The sequence below is a fragment of the Dipodomys ordii genome, unplaced genomic scaffold, assembly GCF_000151885.1.
Source record: "Dipodomys ordii isolate 6190 unplaced genomic scaffold, Dord_2.0 Scaffold78, whole genome shotgun sequence".
Classification (NCBI taxonomy): Eukaryota; Metazoa; Chordata; class Mammalia; order Rodentia; family Heteromyidae; genus Dipodomys; species Dipodomys ordii.
This window is the reverse complement of record NW_012267294.1, coordinates 29,003-35,782: the sequence shown is the minus strand read 5'-3', so window position 1 is coordinate 35,782 and position 6,780 is coordinate 29,003. Positions and strand designations below refer to the sequence as shown.

The 6,780-nt window shown below is 40.3% G+C and overlaps 1 pseudogene; it reads right to left on the bottom strand.

Annotated features, from left to right (window-relative positions):
* Nucleotides 1-1,785: 1,785 nt before the first annotated feature.
* On the bottom strand, nucleotides 1,786-4,000 carry LOC105991853 (annotated as a pseudogene).
* Between the last annotated feature and the right edge of the window lie 2,780 nt (nucleotides 4,001-6,780).

Here is a 6,780-nt window from a genome sequence, read left to right as displayed (position 1 = left end):
GGTCCAGCCACACCCTGGGGTTAATTGAGGTCATTTGCTATCAGAGCTGCTACAAGAACACACTTTTCCTACAGGTTGGTTTTATAGTCAATTCATCAAACAGAAGGACTGTTTACAAGGATTTGGTGCTGAATCCTGGTGGCTCACACCTGTAATTCTAGCTACTCCGAAGGTTGAGATTGTGGCTCAAAGTCAGCACAGGCAGAAGAAATATGAGACTCTTTATCTCCAGTTAACCATCAAAAAGAAGTAGAGCTGTGGGTCAAGTGATAGAGCATCTGTCTTGAGTGGAAAAAGCTCAGGAACAGCACCGAGGCCCTGAGTTCAAGCCCTGGTACCAGTGCGTGCGTGCACACAAAGGACTTCATGTATAGGGAAACTATCACTGTAGAGAACAGAGCCTTGATTTTTTTAAAGCAAATTTTAATTAGTTTTTATTGAAAACTACAAGGAATGCTAAATGTCCATTTTCAATAAGTAAATACAGTAACTAACTCAAAATAAAACATACTTCTAATAGCTATTATTTTCCTGTTTGGAACAGTTTATGGTTTTTCTTTTGTCATAAAAATGGGAATGTACCTATACAAGGCTCAAAATAAGCCATCTTTTTTAAACAAAAAGGTAATGATTCATGAAAGACTATGAATAGAACATGTAACTAGTTGATACAAATCTAACAAGATTTATTAAAATCAGTCACATCTAATAATACATCTGGTGTTTTTGTATAAAATCTATGAAGAAAAGAATTTATCAATGTCTCAAGAAGTGGTTTTGTTCATAGGCAATCTGACAGCTTACCATAAAAAGTGTTTTCTGAGATATAAGCAAATGTGACATTCTTGAACTCTTAAGGCTTGAGACTTTCCACCCAATAAAATAGCTAAAGATCTGAAACAGAGAAAAGTATACTTGAGTACAAACAGCTTGTGAAACTTAATACTTTTGTTTTTGCATCATCAGAGGGTATTCCTGAACTTAGAACCAACTTGCCAGCTCAGTGTGCAGATCAAATGGGAGACACTTTCGTGCACAACTCTGTTGGTTTCATTCCTCTGTGTGTGCTGATGTCTGATGCAGGCAGGCTGTTTCTCCCCCTTTCATAGTAACTCAATCTTCCTACTAGCAAAAAGAGGTAAGAAGCCCCTGGAAACTCAAGGGACTAGAGTCAAGGTGGGGGATTTCTCTCAATATTCTTCTTCTTCTTCTTTTTTTTGGTCTGTTGTGGGGCCTGAACTCTGGACCTGGGCGCTATCCCTCAGCTCTTCAGCTCAAGGCTAGTGCTCTACCACTTGAGCCACAGTGCCACTTCCGGCTTTTTTCTGCTTATGTGGTACTGAGGAATTGAACCCAGGCCTCATGTATGCAAGGCAAGTGCTCTACCACTGAACACGCCTTCCCAGCCCTCCTCTCAATATTCTTATTTTGGTGTTTGGAATTCTTGTGCCATATTCTAGAGCAAGTTGCTTAAGACTTGCCGTGCCCAGGGGACTGATGAGAAAAAAGCTCTATTTACTCTTTGTGATTGGATGCACAGATGAAATAATTGACACATAATAACAGAAGTTGGTTGTTAATAAATCATGTCCTCACCTTTCAGCACTTCTGGAGCAGACAAAATCTTGTTTTCTAGCTCCTGTAGCTTTAACACTGCCATGTCAATGATGCCTATGTCCAGGGTTCAGTTGAAAAGACCATCATACTCCTTTTCTCTCAGGTCATCCATTTGCACTGTCTCTTGGTCGCCAGTTTATCTGCATGGTTACTTCTCAACATTGTCTGCTATTGCTCATTGGGGTGTTCTCTATTGCCTCCATGTTTTGTGGGCTGGTTGGGAGGGGGTGCCTGGGAGGGGTGGGCCCCTGTGGGGAGACTGTGAGGCACACCCATGATACCCAGTGGATACGTGTATGTGGCACCATTGAGCTCTGGATGAGTTGCTTGCTGGTCCATTACTGACCAAGGAGCTGATGTGACAAAGAATTGCTTGTTGACACTGTTTCTTAAGCTTTCTGGAAAGGATGCAACCTGTGATGGTGCTGCTGATCTCTATGGCGGCTGCCTCCCTCCCTCATCTCTAGTGCAGCTTGCTCACCATACCAGGTCGTATTTGGAGTACAGATGAGATTTGGTGCATTTTTGAGTGGATCCTGGGCAAAGTGAAAGGACTCTGATTCATGCAGAATTCATCCAAAGCTGCCCCTCGTATCCTTCCCTCCTTGAGTGCCTGGGCTAAGGCTTTCTTCCACCAGGAACACCCCTGCCTCATCTGATTGATAGCAAAGTCATTGATGAGCTGATCATTTTGTTCATTGAAATTGCAGCACAGGAAAACACAGCCAATCTGACACAGCAGGTCCAGTAAGATGTAGACACTCTACACACCCAGAGACCCCTCTATCCTGTCTTGCAAGTAGGGGTTACAAAATATGATGTTGAGTCCAAAAGCCTTAGCTCAAACAGCAATTGCCTGCCCTATGTGACTAAAGCCAATGAGACCCAGTGTGTCCCCATGGATCTGGGCTACTCCCAAGGCCTCCTCACACCTCTGCTCCTTGCAGAGCCGTGGGTTTTGAATTCAAGAGGAAACATGATCTAACCTATCAGTTTTTCTCAATTTTCCAGTGTGTACTCTGAATAATCCTTTCCATCCCTACCCATCTGGACAAAAGAATGAAAGAGTGGCAAGGTGCCACTAAGCGCCTGGTGAGTCTAGGCCCTGCTCCCTTTCTGTTCGTCTTAGTCTTTTCTGGCAGCTGCAGGGGAGAAAAGGGCCATCGGCCAATCACTGCTTGCAGCCATATGTTTTTATGTGTGTTCGTAGAACAGGTTGGTTATAGAGCTTCTTCCCACATTGACAATCTTTGGCAGCCATCTCTTTCTCCTGGCTGCTGCTGTCCTTACAAGACTCCAGAGTCCTGGTGAGGTTTGTAGTTACATTCACATGTCTGAAGTTAACAGATAACACCCTTGCCACACTTCTCACACAGACTAACTGGAACTCCGTTAATCTGTTGACATGATTGGTCTTCCAGACTTCTGTCAGAATTTGAAATCTTTAAACAAAATTCAATTGCACGTAGAAGAGTTTTCATTGCTTTGAGAGAACCACATCCTAGCATGTACATAATGTTAAATAAAAACAAACCCTAATCTGGATAAACCTCTTCCAGCATTGGAAGGCATAGACAACCAAAGTTTACTCCTGAATAAAATGTCTTAGTGTTCAATATCTGCAAGGTTTTTTGTTTGATTTTTTCATTTCTTTTTGTTGCTGTTTTGCATTGGAGATTGAAAATAAGGCTTCTGGAGTGTGTTTTTTAAATTTTATTTTTTATGTTTTCATGGTCTTTCCAGCTATATAGCCCAGGTTGGTCTTGAACTCACTCTGTAGTCTATAATGTCCTCAACTGGCGAACCTCCTATCTCAGCCTCTTGAGTACATCGATTGCAGATGTGCCCCACCAAACCTGGCAAGAGTTTTCATTTTTTTATTTTTAAAAAAATAATATCAGGCCAGGAATGAAATTCCAGATAGAAGGCAAAGACAGTAAGATTGAAATTTGAGGTCTTCCTTTTTTTGTGCTAATACTGGGGTTTGAACTTAAGTCCTGAGCCCTTACTTAGTTTTTTCTCTCATGAAGAGCCTGATAAAGTATTGGAATTAGGAAATTGCCATTGGTACAAACTGTTTTCCAGACTATACACTTTTGTTTTATAATATTTTTTATATTCATTGATTGGTGCATATATAATTCCATTTCATTTCATCCTTTTCATCTCATGTATGACCACCATCATAAGATTACATAATCACAAAGGAAATTTATCATGCTAATTTTCATAGTCCTTCATATCTTCTCTCTAAGCCCTAGAAAATACTAATTCTTTTCTCCTTCATAGTTTTGTCATTTCAGGAATTCAATTTAACTATAGAGTCAAACAGATTGACTTTTTCCCTCAACCATAATTCCTTTTGACGTATCATATTGTTCATGTTCGTCAATAATTACTCTTTTTATTGATTATTGATATTCATCATTACAGATGTAATGGATATTTGGGTTGTTTTCAGTTTGTTTCTAGGGCTTGAACTCGGGGCCTGGGCACTGTCCCTTGAGCTTTTTTGCTCACGTCTACTGCTCTACCACTTTAGCCATAGCTATACTTCCAGATTTTCTCTGGTTGGTTGGAGATAAGACTCTCGTGGGATTTCCTGTCCTGGCTGGCTTCAAATTGCAGTTCATAGATCTCAGCCTTCTGAGTAGCTAGTATAGGCATGAATCATGAATGCCCAGCAACTACTGTTAACATTGCTACAGGCTTTGGTGGGAATAAATAATTTCCTTTTCCTGTAATAAATTCCTCAAATAGTATTTTTTTATTTTTTATTGTGAACATACTGTACAGAGGGGTTACTCAGTAATTTCTGAGTCATATGGTCAGTGCATTCAGTTTTACTAGAAATTCTCAAAGTGGAATGCCTCCTCTTCACTGAAACTTTGTATCACTGACCAGTAGCTCCCCTTCTTGCCTACCTTTCCTTCATTTCACCACCTGCACCATTCTGCATGGAAGAAAACAAAGCTCAGATATTTGGTTATGTTCTAGGACTCAGCTTTTCTTGCCCCTCGTTGGCTTGGTTTTGTTTTCCTGCAGATTCAGGTGTTGATCTCAACTTCTTCAGCATCCATTCACTAGTTGGCAGGATCTCTTAGCTGTAGGATCAGCATCCTATTAGAATGGAGGTTTCTTAAGTGTTTGAACTTGAGGTATGGATTTCTGACCCCAGATGTCAGTTTGGGATTTACTGGAGGCTTAGGGCCCTCTGTCAGACACCCCAACCCTCCATCAGAACTGAAAATTAATTAGGCAGTGAATAGTCTTAAGTATTTCTGGACTGCCACTATTAATGTTGTGATGACAACTGGGAAGGGTGGGGTGTGTGTGCTGAAACTATAGGATTAACAAAGCCTCTGAGATGTATATTACTGGTGACTGAGTTAACATGACTATTTCAGTGCCACATAACTTTATACTATGTCCAATATCTTGCATCTACACAAAGAATCATCTTTTGCTCCAGGCAAAATAGCAGTGGTCCCACTTGAAGCATAAATCACTGGATCTACACTGGGGCTAATCTGTTAAGCATTCTCTAGTCATGAGACAATTTAACATCCTTTCAAAGTTCTTGGGAATTCACAACTGCTAATGGACCAACCACAAAGAACCAGTTCTCAGCCTTTGAAGACTTTTTGGGCACAATACTATATTTTGCCAATAGAGGGCAGCAGCAGATAATCCTCTGAGAAGTTGCTTCTGTAGGGCCGTACCTTTAAGTCTAGAATGTTCTTGAGGAAAATATCTCTGGCTTTAGCATCCTCACCTACAGTATTAGTAGGGCTATGGCACTGAGCCTCTCTGATAGTTATATTCCAAGCTTGCTTCTATGACTTAGGAATCCAGAGATCCATTTTATTAAGAGAAAGGGAATGTGTTAGGCTGGAACATGTTCTCAATAGGGCAGCTCAAAGCAGACCAGATCAAAGGGGGAAAAAGGGGAGCCTGGCAATGATATCCATATGCAATACTGATCTAAACAAAGGTGAATGTGATTGTTTAAACACCTTGTGAACCATCCATACTGTGGACTACTTGGAGTGGTGACTGAGGAAACTGAAAGAAAAGCATGTGAACTAGGAGCCCATCCTGTGTAAACATACAAATATATCCTGTGTATGTGTATGTGCCCATAGTGGGCTTTGAACTCAATGTCTCACCATCTTGCTTAGTCTCTCACTCAGCCAGTAGTCTACCATGTGAGTGACATCTCCACTTCTTTTTTGTTTGTGTTTTGTTAGTTAATTGGATATAATAGTCTCACAGACTCTTCTGCCTGGGTTGGCTTTGTAAACCACAATCTTCAGACCTCTGTCTTATCTGTAGCTAGGATTACATGTATGAGCCACCAGCACCTGGCTCATATACACTTTTTTAAATGTACATTTTTAGAGAACATGATAGTAATATGTTAACAATTATTACACAGTTAATGGTTAATTTTTAAAGTTGTTGGATATGACTTTTCTACAACTGTCTATTTCTTTCATAATTACAAAGATCTATCAAGCTGGGTATCAATGGCCCATGCCTGTAATCCTGGCTTGGGAGGCTGAGATCTGAGGATCAAGGTCAAAGCCAGCCAGGAAAGGCTGTGTGACTCTTATCTCCAATTAAAACACCAAAACGCTGGAAGTAGAGCTACAGCTTAAGTGGTAGAGCACAAGCCTTGAGCAATAAAGGTAAGGTCTAGGCCTTTAATTCAAACCCCAGGACCAGCACCAACATAATCAAAAAGAAAAAAAAGGGGTTTCTCTTAGGTTAGAAGGAACCCAGAAATTCCTGCTTTCCAGTATAGTGTCTCTGTGCCATTTTACATTCCCACTAAGACGCTGTATACACATAGATATCTTTGATGACATCACTAGTTTTAATTTTAGTGTTTTAAGTAGTAGTTAAAGTTTGGTTAAAGATGCTAAGACTTTTTCAGATGGTTGTTTTTCATTTGTATCTTATCCCTAGCAATAACTGCTTATGTCTTGACATTTTCTAGTGGATTGTATTATTTCCTTGAGTTAAAACATTTATTATATATTCTTTGTTAGTTCTAGCATGTAGATTTATGCATCTATTTACATTATCTTTGTTGTTGTTGTTTTTGTGCCAGTACTAGGGTTGAACTCAGGACCTTATTCTCTCACTTGGCTTTTTGGC